We start from the raw sequence: 23,888 nt of genomic DNA, 5'->3' as shown, positions 1-23,888 counted from the left end.
CTTCCTCTGTTTTGGTACCGTGGCTATCACATTGTAACCACTACTGTAGTGATTATATGGTCATACCCTCCTCTGTTTTGGTACCGTGGTTATCACATCGTAACCACTACTGTAGTGATTATATGGTCATACCTCTCCTCTGTTTTGGTACCGTGGGTTATCACATTGTAACCACTACTATAGTGATTATATGGTCAAACCTCTCCTCTGTTTTGGTACCGTGGCTATCACATTGTAACCACACTGTAGTGATTATATGGTCAAACCTCTCCTCTGTTTTGGTACCATGGCTATCACATTGTAACCACACTGTAGTGATTATATGGTCAAACCTCTCCTCTGTTTTGGTACCGCTATCACATTGTAACCACACTGTAGTGATTATATGGTCAAACCTCTCCTCTGTTTTGGTACCGTACATTACATTGTAACACATTGTAATATGGTCACTACTATAGTGATTATATGGTCAAACCTCTCCTCTGTTTTGGTACCGTGGCATATCATTACATTGTAACCACACTGTAGTGATTATATGGTCAAACCTCTCCTCTGTTTTGGTACCGTGGGTATCACATTGAAACCACTACTGTAGTGATTATATGGTCAAACCTCTCCTCTGTTTTGGTACCGTGGTTGGGCTATCACATTGTAACCACTACTGTAGTGATTATATGGTCAAACCTCTCCTCTGTTTTGGTACTGTATTATCACATTGTAACCACTACTGTAGTGATTATATGGTCAAACCTCCCTCTGTTTTGGTACCGTGGTTATCACATTGTAACCACTACTGTAGTGATTATATGGTCAAACTTCTCCTCTGTTTTGGTACCGTGGGCTATCACATTGTAACCACTACTGTAGTGATTATATGGTCAAACCTCTCCTCTGTTTTGGTACCGTGGCTATCACATTGTAACCACTACTGTAGTGATTATATGGTCAAACCTCTCCTCTGTTTTGGTACCGTGGCTATCACATTGTAACCACACTGTAGTGATTATATGGTCAAACCTCTCCTCTGTTTTGGTACCGTGGGTTATCACATTGTAACCACTACTGTAGTGATTATATGGTCAAACCTCTCTCTGTTTTGGTACCGTGGCTATCACATTGTAACCACTACTATAGTGATTATATGGTCAAACCTCTCCTCTGTTTTGGTACCGTGCTATCACATTGTAACCACACTGTAGTGATTATATGGTCAAACCTCTCCTCTGTTTTGGTACCGTGGCTATCACATTGTAACCACACTGTAGTGATTATATGGTCAAACCTCTCCTCTGTTTTGGTACCGTGGTTATCATATTGTAACCACTACTGTAGTGATTATATGGTCAAACCTCTCCTCTGTTTTGGTACCGTGGTTATCACATTGTAACCACTACTGTAGTGATTATATGGTCAAACCTCTCCTCTGTTTTGGTACCTGGTTATCACATTGTAACCACTACTATAGTGATTATATGGTCAAACCTTCCTCTGTTTTGGTACCGTGGCTATCACATTGTAACCACTACTGTAGTGATTATATGGTCAAACCTCTCCTCTGTTTTGGTACCGTGGCTATCACATTGTAACCACTACTGTAGTGATTATATGGTCAAACCTCTCCTCTGTTTTGGTACCGTGGTTATCACATTGTAACCACTACTGTAGTGATTATATGGTCAAACCTCTCCTCTGTTTTGGTACCGTGGCTATCACATTGTAACCACTACTGTAGTGATTATATGGTCAAACCTCTCCTCTGTTTTGGTACCGTGGCTATCACATTGTAACCACTACTGTAGTGATTATATGGTCAAACCTCTCCTCTGTTTTGGTACCGTGGCTATCACATTGTAACCACTACTGTAGTGATTATATGGTCAAACCTCTCCTCTGTTTTGGTCACCGTGGTACCTATATCACATTGTAACCACTACTGTAGTGATTATATGGTCAAACCTCTCCTCTGTTTTAAGTACCGTATTATCACATTGTAACCACTACTGTAGTGATTATATGGTCAAACCTCTCCTCTGTTTTGGTACCGTGGCTATCACATTGTAACCACTACTGTAGTGATTATATGGTCAAACCTCTCCTCTGTTTTGGTACCGTGGCTATCACATTGTAACCACTACTGTAGTGATTATATGGTCAAACTTCTCCTCTGTTTTGGTACCGTATATCACATTGTAACCACTACTGTAGTGATTATATGGTCAAACCTCTCCTCTGTTTTGGTACCGTGGCTATCACATTGTAACTACTACTGTAGTGATTATATGGTCAAACCTCTCCTCTGTTTTGGTACCGTGGATATCAAACCTCCCTCTGTTTTGGTATTGTAACCACACTGTAGTGATTATATGGTCAAACCTCTCCTCCGTTTTTGGTACCGTGGCTATCACATTGTAACCACTACTGTAGTGATTATATGGTCAAACCTCTCCTCTGTTTTGGTACCATGGCTATCACATTGTAACCACTACTGTAGTGATTATATGGTCAAACCTCTCCTCTGTTTTGGTACTGTGGCTATCACATTGTAACCACTACTGTAGTGATTATATGGTCAAACCTCTCCTCTGTTTTGGTACCGTGGTTATCACATTGTAACTACTACTGTAGTGATTATATGGTCAAACCTCTCCTCTGTTTTGGTACCGTGGCTATCACATTGTAACCACTACTATAGTGATTATATGGTCAAACCTCTCCTCTGTTTTGGTACTGTATATCACATTGTAACCACTACTGTAGTGATTATATGGTCAAACCTCTCCTCTGTTTTGGTACCGTGGCTATCACATTGTAACCACTACTGTAGTGATTATATGGTCAAACCTCTCCTCTGTTTTGGTACCGTGGCTATCACATTGTAACCACTACTGTAGTGATTATATGGTCAAACCTCTCCTCTGTTTTGGTACCGTGGCTATCACATTGTAACCACTACTGTAGTGATTATATGGTCAAACCTCTCCTCTGTTTTGGTACCGTGGCTATCACATTGTAACCACTACTGTAGTGATTATATGGTCAAACCTCTCCTCTGTTTTGGTACCGTGGCTATCACATTGTAACCACTACTGTAGTGATTATATGGTCAAACCTCTCCTCTGTTTTGGTACCGTGGCTATCACATTGTAACCACTACTGTAGTGATTATATGGTCAAACCTCTCCTCTGTTTTGGTACCGTGGCTATCACATTGTAACCACTACTGTAGTGATTATATGGTCAAACCTCTCCTCTGTTTTGGTACCGTGGCTATCACATTGTAACCACTACTGTAGTGATTATATGGTCAAACCTCTCCTCTGTTTTGGTTTTGTGGCTATCACATTGTAACCACTACTGTAGTGATTATATGGTCAAACCTCTCCTCTGTTTTGGTACCGTGGTTATCACATTGTAACCACTACTGTAGTGATTATATGGTCAAACCTCTCCTCTGTTTTGGTACCATGGCTATCACATTGTAACCACTACTGTAGTGATTATATGGTCAAACCTCTCCTCTGTTTTGGTACCGTGGCTATCACATTGTAACCACTATTGTAGTGATTATATGGTCAAACCTCTCCTCTGTTTTGGTACCGTGGCTATCACATTGTAACCACTACTGTAGTGATTATATGGTCAAACCTCTCCTCTGTTTTGGTACCGTGGCTATCACATTGTAACCACTACTATAGTGATTATATGGTCAAACCTCTCCTCTGTTTTGGTACCGTGGCTATCACATTGTAACCACTACTGTAGTGATTATATGGTCAAACCTCTCCTCTGTTTTGGTACCGTGGCTATCACATTGTAACCACTACTGTAGTGATTATATGGTCAAACCTCTCCTCTGTTTTGGTACCGTGCTATCACATTGTAACCACTACTGTAGTGATTATATGGTCAAACCTCTCCTCTGTTTTGGTACCGTGGCTATCACATTGTAACTACTACTGTAGTGATTATATGGTCAAACCTCTCCTCTGTTTTGGTACCGTGGCTATCACATTGTAACCACACTGTAGTGATTATATGGTCAAACCTCTCCTCCCGTTTTGGTACCGTGGCTATCACATTGTAACCACTACTGTAGTGATTATATGGTCAAACCTCTCCTCTGTTTTGGTACCATGGCTATCACATTGTAACCACTACTGTAGTGATTATATGGTCAAACCTCTCCTCTGTTTTGGTACTGTGGCTATCACATTGTAACCACTACTGTAGTGATTATATGGTCAAACCTCTCCTCTGTTTTGGTACCGTGGCTATCACATTGTAACCACTACTGTAGTGATTATATGGTCAAACCTCTCCTCTGTTTTGGCACCGTGGCTATCACATTGTAACCACTACTATAGTGATTATATGGTCAAACCTCTCCTCTGTTTTGGTACCGTGGCTATCACATTGTAACCACTACTGTAGTGATTATATGGTCAAACCTCTCCTCTGTTTTGGTACCGTGGCTATCACATTGTAACCACTACTGTAGTGATTATATGGTCAAACCTCTCCTCTGTTTTGGTACCGTGGCTATCACATTGTAACCACTACTGTAGTGATTATATGGTCAAACCTCTCCTCTGTTTTGGTACCGTGGCTATCACATTGTAACCACTACTGTAGTGATTATATGGTCAAACCTCTCCTCTGTTTTGGTACCGTGGCTATCACATTGTAACCACTACTGTAGTGATTATATGGTCAAACCTCTCCTCTGTTTTGGTACCGTGGCTATCACATTGTAACCACTACTGTAGTGATTATATGGTCAAACCTCTCCTCTGTTTTGGTACCGTGGCTATCACATTGTAACCACTACTGTAGTGATTATATGGTCAAACCTCTCCTCTGTTTTGGTACCGTGGCTATCACATTGTAACCACTACTGTAGTGATTATATGGTCAAACCTCTCCTCTGTTTTGGTACCGTGGCTATCACATTGTAACCACTACTGTAGTGATTATATGGTCAAACCTCTCCTCTGTTTTGGTACCGTGGCTATCACATTGTAACCACTACTGTAGTGATTATATGGTCAAACCTCTCCTCTGTTTTGGTACCGTGGCTATCACATTGTAACCACACTGTAGTGATTATATGGTCAAACCTCTCCTCTGTTTTGGTACCGTGGCTATCACATTGTAACTACTACTGTAGTGATTATATGGTCAAACCTCTCCTCTGTTTTGGTACCGTGGCTATCACATTGTAACCACACTGTAGTGATTATATGGTCAAACCTCTCCTCTGTTTTGGTACCGTGGCTATCACATTGTAACCACTACTGTAGTGATTATATGGTCAAACCTCTCCTCTGTTTTGGTACCATGGCTATCACATTGTAACCACTACTGTAGTGATTATATGGTCAAACCTCTCCTCTGTTTTGGTACCGTGGCTTATCACATTGTAACCACTACTGTAGTGATTATATGGTCAAACCTCTCCTCTGTTTTGGTACCGTGGCTATCACATTGTAACCACTACTGTAGTGATTATATGGTCAAACCTCTCCTCTGTTTTGGTACCGTGGCTATCACATTGTAACCACTACTGTAGTGATTATATGGTCAAACCTCTCCTCTGTTTTGGTACCGTGGCTATCACATTGTAACCACTACTGTAGTGATTATATGGTCAAACCTCTCCTCTGTTTTGGTACCGTGACTATCACATTGTAACCACTACTGTAGTGATTATATGGTCAAACCTCTCCTCTGTTTTGGTACCGTGGCTATCACATTGTAACCACTACTGTAGTGATTATATGGTCAAACCTCTCCTCTGTTTTGGTACCGTGGCTATCACATTGTAACCACTACTGTAGTGATTATATGGTCAAACCTCTCCTCTGTTTTGGTACCGTGGCTATCACATTGTAACCACTACTGTAGTGATTATATGGTCAAACCTCTCCTCTGTTTTGGTACCGTGGCTATCACATTGTAACCACTACTGTAGTGATTATATGGTCAAACCTCTCCTCTGTTTTGGTACCGTGACTATCACATTGTAACCACTACTGTAGTGATTATATGGTCAAACCTCTCCTCTGTTTTGGCACCGTGGCTATCACATTGTAACCACCACCGTAGTGATTATATTTCTCTTATTCGGAACACAATGACCTGTCGCTAATCGATGGCATTTTGTGTTATTTATTAACCTTTTCCCTCAGGATGGCTAAGAACTCCCGTCTGAGCCTCGCCAGCGCCTCTGATGAGAACTTCACCTTCTGCTGGAGAGTGTTCTGTGCCTGGGACTACCTCATAGGGAACCCTGAGGCTGCAGAGAGCAAGGGAGCCGCTATCGTCAACAACATCAGGGTGAGAGAGACACATGGTGCAAGACTCAGGGCCACATTTCTGTAAACCTCATCTTGCACTGATTTCATTTGAAAATAATTCTACGGCGTTACATGTAAACTGAGAAATACATCAATAGTTGCCTCTTTATGATGTACATTGTTGAAGTCAAGTTTAAAGTGTAATCACGCTGCCAGAATAAAATTTGTTGTATAGTCATTTTTGCACTTTGCACAATTATTTTTGCACTACGAAAATGTCACCCTCAATAGTCTAAATGGCCCTCCTCTACTCATCTCCTGCTTTCACTTATCCTGTGGTTTCAAATCATCACAAATGGAGGAGATGGAAAGAGGAAGCCATGTAACACATTTGTGATGCACGCTCAATCATCCTAACTGTTTTCCTTTCCTAGTCTCCTCTCCTTCATCTGCACTGAGCCATTGAGAAACACTACACCACTCCACTCCTCAGATTTGATTTCCAACGATCCCAACTTCTTTCATTCACACACAGCACTCTGTAGAGTAGAAGTCAATGTACCAATGAATTACTGCTGATTTTCCTGAGGGCTGATCTATAATCTGGATTCTACGTCTAAACAAGAGAGACCTTTAACCTGCCTGTTGAGTTTCCCTGTACAGTCAGCAAAATGTAAAAGTAGATTCCTCTGTTTCAATAAGCTCAGTTGAAATCCTTAGATGCTTGATACAATATATAGTTTTTTTCTTCCTTTATCCTTATTTAAACTTTATTTTTAAAAGTTTTGTCTCATTGAGATTTACAATGTATTTTTCTACAGATAGATGGACAAGATTGCAGCAAATATGTAGTTACAGAAGATGGATGACATTAATCAATGCTAATTCCTTGCTCCTTTCTGTAGGAGGCCATTGTTGAGGAGCAGGAGAAAAAGAAGGATACTAGTCTGTAAGTATGTTTATTCTCTTGTCCTTTGAGAGGGTGGCTGTTAGCATCACACAATGATATTGTTTTCCTGAGAGTTGCTGACACCCTGGACCCGTTAATCAAATCACATCAAATCACATCTATTTATAAAGCCCTTCGTACATCAGCTGATATCTCAAAGTGCTGTACAGAAACCCAACCTAAAACACCAAACAGGAAGCAATGCAGGTGTAGAAGCACGTGTGGCTAGGAAAAACTCCCTAGAAAGGCCAAAACCAAGGAAGAAACCTAGAGAGGAACCAGGCTATGAGGGGTACCCAGTCCTCTTCTGGCTGTGCCGGGTGGAGATTATAACAGAACATGGCCAAGATGTTCAAATGTTCATAAATGACCATCATGGCCAATAATAATAAGGCAGAACAGTTGAAACTGGAGCAGCAGCACGGCGAGTGGACTGGTGACAGCAAGGAGTCATCATGTCAGGTAGTCCTGAGGCATGGTCCTAGGGCTCAGGTCCTCCGAGAGAGAGAAAGACAGAGAGAAAGAGAGAATTAGAGAGAGCACACTTAAATTCACACAGGACACCGAATAGGACATGAGAAGTACTCCAGATATAACAAACTGACCCTAGCCCCCGACACATAAACTACTGCAGCATAAATACTGGAGGCTGAGACAGGAGGGGTCAGGAGACACTGTGGCCCCATCTGAGGACACCCCCGGACAGGGCCAAACAGGAAGGATATAACCCCACCCACTTTGCCAAAGCACAGCCCCACACCACTAGAGGGATATCTTCAACCACCAACTTACCATCCTGAGACAAGGCCGAGTATAGCCCACAAAGATCTCCGCCACAGCACAACCCAAGGGGGGCGCCAACCCAAACAGGAAGATCACATTAGTGACTAAACCCACTCAAGTGACGCACCCCTCCTAGGGACGGTATGAAAGAGCCCCTGTAAGCCAGTGACTCAGACCCTGTAATAGGGTTAGAGGCAGAGAAACCCAGTGGAAAGAGGGGAACCGGCCAGGCAGAGACAGCAAGGGCGGTTTGTTGCTCCAGAGCCTTTCCGTTCACCTTCCCACTCCTGGGCCAGTCTACACTCAATCATATGACCCACTGAAGAGATGAGTCTTCAGTAGAGACTTAAAGGTTGAGACCGAGTTTGCGTCTCTTACATGGGTAGGCACTATCATTCCATAAAAATTGAGCTCTATAGGAGAAAGCCCTGCCTCCAGCTGTTTGCTTATAAATTCTAGGGACAATTGGGAGGCTCATGCGTCTTGTGACCGTAGCGTACGTGTAGGTATGTACGGCAGGACCAAATCAGAGAGATAGGTAGGAGCAAGCCCATGTAATGCTTTGTAGTTTAGCAGTAAAACCTTGAAATCAGCCCTTGCCTTTGACAGGAAGCCAGTGTAGGGAGGCTAGCACTGGAGTAATATGATCAAATTCTTTGGTTCTAGTTGTCACGCCTGGTCGAAGTATATTGTGTTTGTCTTCATTTATTTGGTCAGGCCAGGGTGTGACATGGGTTTATTGTGGTGTGTTTGTCTTGGAGTTTTGTTAGGTATTGGGTTTGTGGCTTAGTGGGGTATCTAGCATAGTCTATGGCTGTCTGGAGTGGTTCTCAATCAAGAGGCAGGTGTTTATCGTTGTCTCTGATTGGGAACCATTTAGGCAGCCATATTCATTGAGTGTTTCGTGGGTGATTGTCCTTATGTCCTTAGTGTCCTGATGTCCTTGTTCTGTGTTAGTTTACACGAGTATAGGCTGTTTCGGTTTTGCTACGTTCATTACCTTTATTGTTTTGTAGTGTTGTGTTTAGTGTGTTTGTCATTAAACATGAATCGTAATCTACACGCTGCATTTTGGTCCGATCCTTGCCACCTCTTCCGTCAGAAGAGGAGTTAGAAGAAGACCGTAACAGAATCACCCACCACAACAGGACCAAGCGACGTGTCAACAGGCAGGAGCCGCAGGAGAAGCAACAGCGTGCAGCAGGAGCAACAAAAGGAGGAATGGACATGGGAGGATGTTTTGGATGGCAAGGGTGCTACACATGGGAGGAAATCCTGGCTGGAAGAGATCGCCTCCCATGGGAACAGGTGGAGGCACTTAGAAGGAGCAGAGGCAGCCGGAGAAAGGAGCCGCGTTATGAGGGAACACGGTTGGTGTCTCCAGTGCGGGTGCATGGCCCGGTGCGGTATATTCCAGCTCCGCGTATCGGGCCGGGCTAGATTGAGCATCTGGTCCCCATAACATGCCTTAGACCACTGTGCCACTCGGAGACCCATCTTGTGTTATTCTGATTGGTAGAATCCAGGACTGTACCACATTCATTGATAATGCTCTTTGATTTAGGGGTCTAGCCTACTGGAGTCATGGATGTACAAATGAGGGAGGGGTGCGTGAATGTGGTCTAGTGGGGCGGGGGTTCTTTCTGGTGTCTCCCTGCAAGAAGGGGGTCTTCCTGTGGGGAGGGGCTCTTCCTGGCGCATACATCTACACATCTACATTTTTTTCCAGTGGCAGCCATGATTTTGCATATAGGGGAAAAACTGTATAAAAGTCTATGTTTTGCTATCCCCTGGTTGCTTTTGAGCCTCTTCTACCTGCGTTCTCCACTGGTCTCAGAAAGGACTGATTTACTGTCTCGCTCCCAGTCCATTGCTACCCCACACACAGGCCGACACTTCCTAGTGGCGTAACTCATCTAACAGCCTTTTACTGTCAGAGATGACTGGCTCTAAATCACCCCTGCCAGAGCATCATCAGACCTGAGTAGACATTATAGAGGGATTAATACCTCAGGGAACGTTCGTTCACACGCCTGACCCTCTCAACCACACTATGTTGCCACTTCTCTCAGTCCATTTGAGTTAATGTCTATTCTAACTGGAGCTAATCCTAGGTGGATGCATGCACTGTACTGTATCTAAATTGTAGTTTCAATGGGAGATTTCAACCTAAAGTTCTACTGATTGGTTTGATATAAAGGGGACAATACTGAGGAACGGACAGATGTAGAGGGGACAATACTGAGGAACGGACAGATATAGAGGGGACAATACCGAGGAACGGACAGATATAGAGGGGACAATACCGAGGAACGGACAGATATAGAGGGGACAATACTGAGGAACGGACAGATATAGAGGGGACAATACTGAGGAACAGACAGATATAGAGGGGACAATACCGAGGAACGGACAGATATAGAGGGGACAATACTGAGGAACGGACAGATATAGAGGGGACAATACTGAGGAACAGACAGATATAGAGGGGACAATACTGAGGAACGGACAGATATAGAGGGGACAATACTGAGGAACGGACAGATATAAAGGGGACAATACTGAGGAACGGACAGATGTAGAGGGGACAATACTGAGGAACGGACAGATATAGAGGGGACAATATTGAGGAACGGACAGATATAAAGGGGACAATACCGAGGAACGGACAGATGTAGAGGGGACAATACTGAGGAACAGACAGATATAGAGGGGACAATACTGAGGAACGGACAGATATAGAGGGGACAATACTGAGGAACAGACAGATATAAAGGGGACAATACCGAGGAACGGACAGATGTAGAGGGACAATACTGAGGAACAGACAGATATAGAGGGGACAATACTGAGGAACAGACAGATATAGAGGGGACAATACTGAGGAACAGACAGATATAGAGGGGACAATACTGAGGAACAGACAGATATAGAGGGGACAATACCGAGGAACAGACAGATATAAAGGGGACAATACTGAGGAACGGACAGATATAAAGGGGACAATACCGAGGAACGGACAGATATAGAGGGGACAATACTGAGGAATAGACAGATATAGAGGGGACAATACCGAGGAACGGACAGATATAGAGGGGACAATACTGAGGAACAGAGAGATATAGGGGACAATACTGAGGAACAGACAGATATAGAGGGGACAATACTGAGGAACAGACAGATATAGAGGGGACAATACTGAGGAACAGACAGATATAGAGGGGACAATACAGAGGAACAGACCGATATAGAGGGGACAATCAACAACGTGAAGGAGTCCAGGTGAGTCCAATGAGTGATGATGCACGTAATGATGGTGACAGGTGTGTATAATGAAGGACAGCCTGGCGCCCCTCGAGCGCCAGAGAGGGAAGCGGGAGCAGGCGTAACAGTCTAGCAATGATAAACAACCAATTAGAGCTCACATCATTTTGAAAATAATAATGGGCAAATGTTGTACAATCCAGGTGTGGAAAGCTCTTTGAGACACTGTTTCTACAAAATATTGACTCAGGGTGTGAATTCTTATGTAAATGAGATACTTCTGTATTTCACTTTGTCATTATGGAGTATTGTGTGTAGATGGGTGAGAGAATGTTTTATTGAATCCATTTTGAATTCAGGCTGTAACACAACCAAATGTGGAATAAGTCAAGAGATATGAATACTTTCTGAAGGCACTGTAAATACATTTGATTTATTGAACTACTGTTTCTCTCTCTGTCTTCCAGAGCAGTCCTGATCAGTCTGCGTATCCTAGCCAACATCCTGGTCCTTCTCTCTCTGGCTGGCAGCATTTATATAATCTACTTTGTGGTGGACCGCTCCCAGAAACTAGAGCTGGAGAAGCCAGAGCTAACACTATGGGAGAAGAATGAGGTAGCTAGCTACAGTATACACTGAGTATACCAAACATTAGGAACACCTGCCCTGTGTCCCCTTTAAGGTACAGCCTCAGTTCATTGGGGCATGGACTCTACAAGAAAGTGTTCCACAGGGATGCTGGCCCATGTTGACACCAATACTTCCCACAGTTGGCTGGATGTTCTTCGGGTGGTGGGCCATTCTTGATACACATGGGAAACTGTTGAGTGTGAAAAACCCAGCAGCGTTGCAGTTCTTGTCACAAACCGGTGCGACCTGGCACCTACTACCATACTCCGTTCAAAGCTACTTAAATGTTTTGTCTTGCCCATTCAACCTCTGAATGACACACATACGCAATCAATGTCTCAATTTTCTCAGTGCTTAAAAATCCTTCCCCTTCATGTACACTGATTTAAGTGGATTTAACAAGTGACATCAGTAAGGGATCATAGCTTTAACCTGTATTCACCAGGTCAGTCTATGTCATGGAAAGAGCAGCTGTTCTTAATGTTTTGTAAGTAGGCTTACTCTGAGTCCAGGAAACCTGACAAGATTGTGTTTAACTTGGTTGATGGATTATGGCTACTGTATCTCATTTTGGGCACTTGATTTCCCTGTTGACCAAGACTAATGTGACAAGACTTCAATTACATCGTGCCTTGTGTTTCTCTCGCATCATTTCCTGTCAGGATGCTGTAATAAAGGCGTTAATGTGAACCTGGAGACCAATAGGGAGACTGCTATCACCAGCCACATGTATCACCATCTGTGCATGACAGCTGATCATTTAGTTCAGTTCAGGATAATGGATGTCTGTAGGGCTTTGATAAGATAACTGTTTCCACTACCCTGATGTCACTGCCTGGACTGATAGTGTTTTCAAGACAACTGGGAACTCTGGAGAAGAAAACAGGTCAAATCATGACATCAGTGATCTTCAGGTCGGAAAGTCAAAGCTCTAGAAAGATGCCAGAGTTTCCGACTTGGAATTCTGAGTTGGACAGCCTCTAGCTCCTAACTGCTTGCTCCTCCGATGCCTCCATATATTAGTGAAAAAGAGAAGAGAAGGTCCTGATACAATGACTCCTTATGATGTCATCAGGCATATATGAAGGTGTCTATTTTATAACATGATGTCATATCCTGTTTCCTGTCCCAGGTGAGTGTGGTGGTGTCCCTCATCACCATGATTGCCCCGTCTGCCTTTGAGCTGGTGGCTCAGCTGGAGATGTACCATCCCAGGACCTCCCTCCGCTTCCAGCTGGCCAGGTCTGACTCTGGCAGCACCTCAAATCTCACTTCTTCACACTTAACATTGCGTTTCACAGATACAGTAGAGTATCGATGAAATTGGATTCATATTTTGACATGTAACTACACCGCAGCTGTACTGTTTGTTAATGTTGCTACTAACTTGATTTTAGCTTGTTTTCTTTCTTTTGTAATGCAGTGAATGTTTTGTCTCCTCGCCACAGAGTCCTGGTGTTGTATCTGGGTAACCTGTACAGCCTCATCATTGCCCTTCTGGACAAGGTCAACAGTATGAGTATGGCGTCAGCTGCTGCAGCTGTAAGTAGTCCTGCTGAGATTGAGGCGTTCCTAATGTGGACATTAGGACATATTGTGCCGTAGACCCCAATCAATAAATAAATGTTACTGTTATTGCTGATGTTAATGTCAATGCTTTTTAAAAATTATTATTAGATTTTTTAAAACTTTAGTTAACTAGGCAAGTCAGTTAAGAACAAATTCTTATTTACAATGACGGCCTACCCCAGACGGCGCCTTATGGACTCCCGATCACGCCTGGATGTGATGCAGCCTGGATGCTACTGTTAACAACAATCTTGATCTGTAAATGTGTGGAGGGTTTAGAAAACAAAGGAATGAAATGATGGAAATGTTCATACATTTAAAGCTCTGATTGACTGATGGATGGATAGACAGACTGACTGGTTGATTGGTTGATTGATCATCAATAGTTCTGATGGATTATTTCCAGGCCGCTGCCTCTGTGGTTTCGGGGAACTTGTCTGACTCCACGGCATTCATGGCGACCATCTCCCAGCCGGGGGAGACGAGCCTCTCCACCCTCGTATCCGACATCTCCATCTCTGAAAACCACAACAGCACCATAGCGACCATTGCCATGGTGCTGGATGTCAACACCAGCATCAGCACCAGCAAGGTCACCATGGCAACCCTGTACAACCACACTGGGATGTTTGAGCAGAACAAGCAGAAGAAACCGGACGAGTGCTGGGAGACCTACGTTGGACAGGTGCAGAAGTTCATTCCTTGTCATTCGTTCATTCGCTCATTTGTAAATTTGTCTATTCGTTCATTTGTTCCTTCATATATTTGTCCATTCATTTCTTAATGAATTAATTCGTTAATCTGTCCATTTGTCCATTCATTCATCTCTTAACGTTAATTGAGCAACCCTTTACAGAGAAAGTGTACTAACAACTGTTCCGTGAAGGTCGAGACCTTTTGCATCGGCCAGAGTAGAACTGTTACAGGGACACTTCATCATCAACCTGACAATGTACATGACTACATACAGTTGAAGTTGGAAGTGTACATACAGTTAGGTTGGAGTCATTAAAACTATTTTTCAACCACTCCACAAATTTCTTGTTAACAAACTATAGTTTTGGCAAGTCGGTTAGGACATCTACTTTTTCCAACAATTGCTTACTGACAGATTATTTCACTTATAATTCACTGTATCACAATTCCAGTGGGTCAGAAGTTTACATACACTAAGTTGACTGTGCCTTTAAACAGCTTGGAAAATTCCAGAAAATTATGTCATGGCTTTAGAAGCCTCTGATAGGCTAATTGACTTCATTTGAGTCAATTGGAGGTGTACCTGTGGATGTATTTCAAAGCCTACCTTCAAACTCAGTGCCACTTTGCTTGACATCATGGTAAAATCAAAAGAAATCAGCCAAGACCTTAGAAAAATATTGTAGACCTCCACAAGTCTGGTTCATCCTTGGGAGCAATTTCCAAACGCCTGAAGGTACCACGTTCATCTGTACAAATAATAGTACACAAGTATAAACACCATGGGACCACGCAGCCATCATACCGCTCATTAAGGAGACGCGTTCTGTCACCTAGAGATGAAAGTACTTTGTTGTGAAAAGTTCAAATCATTCCCAGAACAACAGCAAAGGACCTTGTGAAGATGCTGGAGGTAACCTTTACAAAAGTATCTGTATCCACAGTAAAACGAGTCCTATACTGACATAACCTGAAAGGCCACTCAGCAAGGAAGAAGCCACTGATCCAAAACCAAACTAAGGTTTGCAACTGCACATGGGGACACTTCACAAAATAGATCATCATGAGGACGGAAAATTATGTGGATATATTGAAGCAACATCTCAAGACATCAGTCAGGAAGTTAAAGCTTGGTCGCAAATAGGTCTTCCAAATGGACAATGACCCAAAGCATACTTCCAAAGTTGTGGCAAAATGGCTTAAGGTGTCAAGGTATTGGAGTGGCCATCACAAAGTCCTGACCTCAATCCTATAGAACATTTGTCGGCATAACTGAAAAAGCAGGCAAGGAGGAAAACAAACCTTACTCAGTTCCACCAACTCTGTCAGGAGGAATGGGCCAAAATTCACCCAACTTATTGTGGGAAGCTTGTGGAAGGTTACCCAAAACGTTTGACCCAAGTTAAACAATTTAAAGGCAATGCTACCAAATACTAATTGTGAACTTCTGTAAACTTCTGACCCACTGGGAATGTGATGAAAGAAATGAAAGCTGAAATAAATCATTCTCTCTACTATTATTCTGACAATTCACATTCTTAAAATAAAATGGTGATCCTAACATGACCTAAGACAGGGAATTTGTACTAGGATTAAATGTCAGGAATTGTGAAAAACTGAGTTTAAATGTATTTGGCTAAGGTGTATTATAAACTTCCGACTTCAACTGTAAGGCATTCATACCATTTTCATGAAATCATTCATAACACCTTTATGGGTGCTGTGGTATCCTTCATAACACCTTTATGAATGCTGTGGTATCATTCACAACACCTTTATGAATGCTGTGGTATCCTTCATAACACCTTTATGAATGTTGTGGTATCATTCACAACACCTTTATGAATGCTGTGGTATCATTCATAACACCTTTATGAATGCTGTGGTATCATTCACAACACCTTTATGGGTGATGTTGTATCATTCATAACACCTTTATGAGTGCTGTGGTATCATTCACAACACCTTTATTAATGCTGTGGTATCATTCACAACACCTTTATGAATGCTGTGATATCATTCACAACACCTTTATGAATGCTGTGGTATCATTCACAACACCTTTATGAATGCTGTGGTATCATTCATAACACCTTTATGAATGCTGTGGTATCATTCACAACACCTTTATGAATGCTGTGGTATCATTCACAACACCTTTATGAATGATGTGGTATCATTCATAACACTTTTATGAATGCTGTGGTATCATTCACAACACCTTTATGAATGCTGTGGTATCATTCATAACACCTTTATGAATGCTGTGGTATCATTCATAACACCTTTATGAATGCTGTGGTATCATTCACAACAACTTTATGGGTGCTGTGGTATCATTCACAACACCTTTATGAATGCTGTGGTATCATTCACAACACCTTTATGAATGCTGTGGTATCATTCACAACACCTTTATGAATGCTGTGGTATCATTCACAACACCTTTATAAATGATGTGGTATCATTCATAACACCTTTATGAATGCTGTGGTATCATTCATAACACCTTTATGAATGCTGTGGTATCATTCACAACACCTTTATGAATGCTGTGGTATCATTCATAACACCTTTATGAATGCTGTGGTATCATTCTCACCACCTTATGAATGATGTGGTATCATTCATAACACCTTTATGAATGCTGTGGTATCATTCACAACACCTTTATGAATGCTGTGGTATCATTCATAACACCTTTATGAATGATGTGGTATCATTCATAACACCTTTATGAATGCTGTGGTATCATTCATAACACCTTTATGAATGATGTGGTATCATTCACAACACCTTTATGAATGCTGTATCATTCACAACACCTTTATGAATGCTGTGCTATCATTCATAACACCTTTATGAATTCTGTGGTATCATTCACAACACCTTATGAATGCTGTGGTATCATTCATAACACCTTTATGAATGCTGTGTATCATTCACAACACCTTTATGAATGCTGTGGTATCATTCACAACACCTTTATGAATGCTGTGGTATCATTCACAACACCTTTATAAATGATGTGGTATCATTCATAACACCTTTATGAATGCTGTGGTATCATTCATAACACCTTTATGAATGCTGTGGTATCATTCACAACACCTTTATGAATGCTGTGGTATCATTCATAACACCTTTATGAATGCTGTGGTATCATTCTCACCTTTATGAATGATGTGGTATCATTCATAACACCTTTATGAATGCTGTGGTATCATTCACAACACCTTTATGAATGCTGTGGTATCATTCATAACACCTTTATGAATGATGTGGTATCATTCATAACACCTTTATGAATGCTGTGGTATCATTCATAACACCGTTATGAATGATGTGGTATCATTCACAACACCTTTATGAATGCTGTGGTATCATTCACAACACCTTTATGAATGCTGTGCTATCATTCATAACACCTTTATGAATTCTGTGGTATCATTCACAACACCTTATGAATGCTGTATCATTCACAACACCGTTATGAATGCTGTGGTATCATTCACAACACCGTTATGAATGCTGTGGTATTATTCACAACACCTTTATGAATGCTGTAGTATCATTCACAACACCTTTATGAATGCTGAAGTATCATTCACAACACCTTTATGAATGCTGTGGTATCATTCATAACACCTTTATGAATGATGTGGTATCATTCACAACACCTTTATGAATGCTGTGGTATCATTCACAACACCTTTATGAATGCTGTGCTATCATTCATAACACCTTTATGAATTCTGTGGTATCATTCACAACACCTTATGAATGCTGTGGTATCATTCATAACACCTTTATGAATGCTGTGGTATCATTCATAACACCTTTATGAATGCTGTGGTATCATTCATAACACCTTTATGAATGTGCAGATCATTCACAACACCGTTATGAATGCTGTGGTATTATTCACAACACCTTTATGAATGTTGTGGTATCATTCACAACACCTTTATGAATGCTGAAGTATCATTCACAACACCGTTATGAATGCTGTGGTATCATTCATAACACCTTTATGAGTGCTGTGGTATCATTCACAACACCTTTATGAATGCTGTGGTATCATTCACAACACCTTTATGAATGCTGTGGTATCATTCACAACACCTTTATGAATGCTGTGGTATCATTCACAACACCTTTATAAATGATGTGGTATCATTCATAACACCTTTATGAATGCTGTGGTATCATTCATAACACCTTTATGAATGCTGTGGTATCATTCACAACACCTTTATGAATGCTGTGGTATCATTCACAACACCTTTATGAATGCTGTGGTATCATTCATAACACCTTTATGAATGCTGTGCATTCTCACCTTTATGAATGATGTGGTATCATTCATAACACCTTTATGAATGCTGTGGTATCATTCACAACACCTTTATGAATGCTGTGGTATCATTCATAACACCTTTATGAATTATGTGGTATCATTCATAACACCTTTATGAATGCTGTGGTATCATTCACAACACCTTTATGAATGCTGTGGTATCATTCACAACACCTTTATGAATGACGTGGTATCATTCATAACACCTTTATGAATGCTGTGGTATCATTCATAACACCTTTATGAATGATGTGGTATCATTCACAACACCTTTATGAATGCTGTGGTATCATTCACAACACCTTTATGAATGCTGTATCATTCACCCTTTATGAATTCTGTGGTATCATTCACAACACCTTATGAATGCTGTGGTATCATTCATAACACCTTTATGAATGCTGTGGTATCATTCACAACACCATTATGAATGCTGTGGTATCATTCACAACACCTTTATGAATGCTGAAGTATCATTCACAACACCTTTATGAATGCTGAAGTATCATTCACAACACCTTTATGAATGCTGTGGTATCATTCATAACACCTTTATGAGTGCTGTGGTATCATTCATAACACCTTTATGAATGATGTGGTATCATTCATAACACCTTGATGAATGCTGTGGTATCATTCATAACACCTTTATGAATGATGTGGTATCATTCATAACACCTTTATGAATGCTGAAGTATCATTCACAACACTGTTATGAATGCTGTGGTATTATTCACAACACCTTTATGAATGCTGTGGTATCATTCACAACACCTTTATGAATGCTGAAGTATCATTCACAACACCTTTATGAATGCTGTGGTATCATTCGCAACACATTTATGAATGCTGTGGTATCATTCACAACACCTTTATGAATGCTGTGGTATCATTCACAACACCTTTATGAATGCTGAGGTATCATTCATAACACCTTTCTGTATAATTTATAACAACATCCATAACACATACATTCAGCATCATTCACAAGGAGTCTTCAAAATAAAAGTCCCCTAGAATAGATCTTTGTCTATTGTACAAAGGAAATGTGTATTACTACTGTCGCAGTAATCTATTATGAAACATAACACTGGAGTAGTTCAACCATGTCAGCCTAAGCACTCTGTGTGTACGATAAGCACCTATAACTATTACAGATCATTCTGTCTGTACACAGACCTAATAATCAACAGTCTCATCCCTCAGACAGTTATCCTTAATACCTCTTAAAGACATTATGCCCGACAAGAAAAATGAAAATGCCTTGTCCTGTGATTGTTTCCCCCTAAACAATAGATTGAGTATGGATTGAAACGTACCCAGGCAGACGTTCAGGTAATGAAGCTGTCACTAGGCCAAGGATGAAAAACAGATGACTTGTTCTTGGTGCAGATCAATAGGAGGTTATATCGTGTATCGTCGTCTCAGGAGTGGATATTCTCAACAGGAAAATGACATCATATAATTAGCAGACCTGGGTTCAAATTATATGTTTTTATATTTTCAAATGCTTGATCGAGCTTTCAACCAATAGTGAAGTCCCCAAAAGTGCAAGAACCCAGGTCTGAAAAGTATAGCTTGGTGATCCATTTCCAATGAGTTTTGTGCAGTTAGGACAAATGTAATGAGTTTTTCTGAAAGACATACAGTATGCATTTTGTTAATTTAGCAGGCGCTCTTATCCAGAGCGACTTACATTCAAATAAGGTCTGTAAAACAATCACATGTCACAGTCACTCCAAGTAAAACTTCCCTCAATAAAGCTGACAGTGACATCAGTGCTAGTAGGTGTTAGCTCGTCATTACAGAATGACCAGAGTTGCCTTAAAGACAGATAGTTACCAGACAGTAACAGTAACAGTACGTTTCTTTATGCTCACATGTTTCTATGTGTTGTATTGTAGGAGATGTTGAAGCTGTCTATCATCGATATGATCTTCACGGTGGCCAGTATCCTGTTGATAGACTTCATCAGAGGGCTGGTGGTCAGGTATCTGAGTGACTGCTGCTGCTGGGACCTGGAGAGCAAGTTTGTACGTACTCAACCTCCATTCAAAAAGTATTTGTTTACTTTCAAATAGTCTAGCTGTGCTTAACTGAGCTTGCTTGGTGCAATAGAATAGTCCCGAAAGTGCAAATACTGCCCATATGGTACTCCAGGCAAGCTCAAAGATTTGAAAGAAAACAAATACTGTTTGAACCCAAGGGTGATTGTGACTGTGTCGTTATCGTCTGATTACAGTTGACGTCTGGATAAGTGCAAACTATGTTGAAGTGCAGTACGGTTTGCAAGTCACATGCTTTTGAATGACATGCTTTTGAATTGCTCCTGGTAACGTTGTGGTTTAGTCCACGCCATCACGGCAGGCCCAAGCTGTTGTATCTATCAGGAGTCCACTTTATGTTAAGACATTTGACTTCGTCATCAATATATTTGATGAAGTAATTCAAGGTTTAATTAATGTCACCCTTTCTGTTTCCCACCTGGCAGCCTGAGTATGGGGAATTGAAGGTTTAATTAATGTCACCCTTTCTGTTTCTCACCTGGCAGCCTGAGTATGTGGAATTGAAGGTTTAATTAATGTCACCCTTTCTGTTTCACACCTGGCTGCCTGAGTATGGGGAATTGAAGGTTTAATTAATGTCACCCTTTCTGTTTCCCACCTGGCAGCCTGAGTATGGGGAATTCAAGGTTTAATTAATGTCACCCTTTCTGTTTCCTACCTGGCAGCCTGAGTATGGGGAATTGAAGGTTTAATTAATGTCACCCTTTCTGTTTCCCACCTGGCAGCCTGAGTATGGGGAATTGAAGGTTTAATTAATGTCACCCTTTCTGTTTCCCACCTGGCAGCCTGAGTATGGGGAATTCAAGGTTTAATTAATGTCACCCTTTCTGTTTCCCACCTGGCAGCCTGAGTATGGGGAATTGAAGGTTTAATTAATGTCACCCTTTCTGTTTCCCACCTGGCAGCCTGAGTATGGGAATTCAAGGTTTAATTAATGTCACCCTTTCTGTTTCCACCTGGCAGCCTGAGTATGGGGAATTCAAGGTTTAATTAATGTCACCCTTTCTGTTTCCCACCTGGCAGCCTGAGTATGGGGAATTGAAGGTTTAATTAATGTCACCCTTTCTGTTTCCCACCTGGCAGCCTGAGTATGGGGAATTCAAGGTTTAATTAATGTCACCCTTTCTGTTTCCCACCTGGCAGCCTGAGTATGGGGAATTGAAGGTTTAATTAATGTCACCCTTTCTGTTTCCCACCTGGCAGCCTGAGTATGGGGAATTGAAGGTTTAAATAATGTCATCCTTTCTGTTTCCCACCTGGCAGCCTGAGTATGGGGAATTGAAGGTTTAATTAATGTCACCCTTTCTGTTTCCACCTGGCAGCCTGAGTATGGGGAATTCAAGGTTTAATTAATGTCACCCTTTCTGTTTCCCACCTGGCAGCCTGAGTATGGGGAATTGAAGGTTTAATTAATGTCACCCTTTCTGTTTCCCACCTGGCAGCCTGAGTATGGGGAATTCAAGGTTTAATTAATGTCACCCTTTCTGTTTCCCACCTGGCAGCCTGAGTATGGGGAATTGAAGGTTTAATTAATGTCACCCTTTCTGTTTCCCACCTGGCAGCCTGAGTATGGGGAATTCAAGGTTTAATTAATGTCACCCTTTCTGTTTCCCACCTGGCAGCCTGAGTATGGGGAATTCAAGGTTTAATTAATGTCACCATTTCTGTTTCCCACCTGGCAGCCTGAGTATGGGGAATTCAAGGTTTAATTAATGTCACCCTTTCTGTTTCCCACCTGGCAGCCTGAGTATGGGGAATTCAAGGTTTAATTAATGTCACCCTTTCTGTTTCCCACCTGGCAGCCTGAGTATGGGGAATTCAAGGTTTAATTAATGTCACCCTTTCTGTTTCCCACCTGGCAGCCTGAGTATGGGAATTCAAGGTTTAATTAATGTCACCCTTTCTGTTTCCCACCTGGCAGCCTGAGTATGGGGAATTCAAGGTTTAATTAATGTCACCCTTTCTGTTTCCCACCTGGCAGCCTGAGTATGGGGAATTGAAGGTTTAATTAATGTCACCCTTTCTGTTTCCCACCTGGCAGCCTGAGTATGGGGAATTCAAGGTTTAATTAATGTCACCCTTTCTGTTTCCCACCTGGCAGCCTGAGTATGGGGAATTCAAGGTTTAATTAATGTCACCCTTTCTGTTTCCCACCTGGCAGCCTGAGTATGGGGAATTGAAGGTTTAAATAATGTCATCCTTTCTGTTTCCCACCTGGCAGCCTGAGTATGGGGAATTGAAGGTTTAATTAATGTCACCCTTTCTGTTTCCCACCTGGCAGCCTGAGTATGGGGAATTCAAGGTTTAATTAATGTCACCCTTTCTGTTTCCCACCTGGCAGCCTGAGTATGGGGAATTCAAGGTTTAATTAATGCCACCCTTTCTGTTTCCCACCTGGCAGCCTGAGTATGGGGAATTGAAGGTTTAATTAATGTCACCCTTTCTGTTTCCCACCTGGCAGCCTGAGTATGGGGAATTGAAGGTTTAATTAATGTCACCCTTTCTGTTTCCCACCTGGCAGCCTGAGTATGGGGAATTGAAGGTTTAATTAATGTCACCCTTTCTGTTTCCCACCTGGCAGCCTGAGTATGGGGAATTCAAGGTTTAATTAATGTCACCCTTTCTGTTTCCCACCTGGCAGCCTGAGTATGGGGAATTCAAGATAGCTGAGAACGTCCTCCACCTGATATATAACCAAGGAATGATCTGGTATGTCACATTCTACTGGATTTGTCACTTCATCTATTCTTTATTTTTATACGACAGTGGAGTTCCACTCAACCTTTCACATTGTTTAAACCCTGGTCTCCAGTGGGGAGGCATTTTACATTGACATGTTTGTAATTTATCAGACACTCTTATCCCATGGAATTAGGGTCAAAGGTCCTTCTCAAGGGAAACACCGACAGTTTTATTCCCCAAGTCAACTCGGGGATCCGAACCAGTGACCTTTCAGTTACTGACCCAACACTCTTACCCGCTAGGATACCTGCCACCCTAGGAAAACGTGCTTATTGATGGGAGTGTTAACCCACTCCACCACGGCTCGGAACGTATTCTTCTCTTCTGACATATGATATTGGTCTTTGCTGTTGAGCTTTCAGACATCAGATACAACATAGACAGTAGATGGAACTAGGACCCAGAGTTCATCCTCAAGTCACATTGCCAGAAAAACTCCAGTGAGAGATATAACACACTCTCTCACATACTTCAATTCTATGTTCACTTTAACCAATTTGTTTACAATGTGTGGAAACGTTGTGTAAATTCCT

At 41.7% G+C, this 23,888-nt stretch overlaps 1 pseudogene; it reads left to right on the top strand.

Moving 5' to 3' along the window:
• The first annotated feature begins 6,189 nt into the window (after window positions 1-6,189).
• Window positions 6,190-23,888, top strand: part of LOC135530892 (transmembrane channel-like protein 3) — a 30,535-nt pseudogene continuing 12,836 nt past the window's right edge.

Source organism: Oncorhynchus masou, unplaced genomic scaffold (genome assembly GCF_036934945.1).
Source record: "Oncorhynchus masou masou isolate Uvic2021 unplaced genomic scaffold, UVic_Omas_1.1 unplaced_scaffold_1453, whole genome shotgun sequence".
NCBI lineage: Eukaryota > Metazoa > Chordata > Actinopteri > Salmoniformes > Salmonidae > Oncorhynchus > Oncorhynchus masou.
Note: the sequence above shows the minus strand (reverse complement) of the source record. Positions and strands in the feature narration are given on the sequence as shown.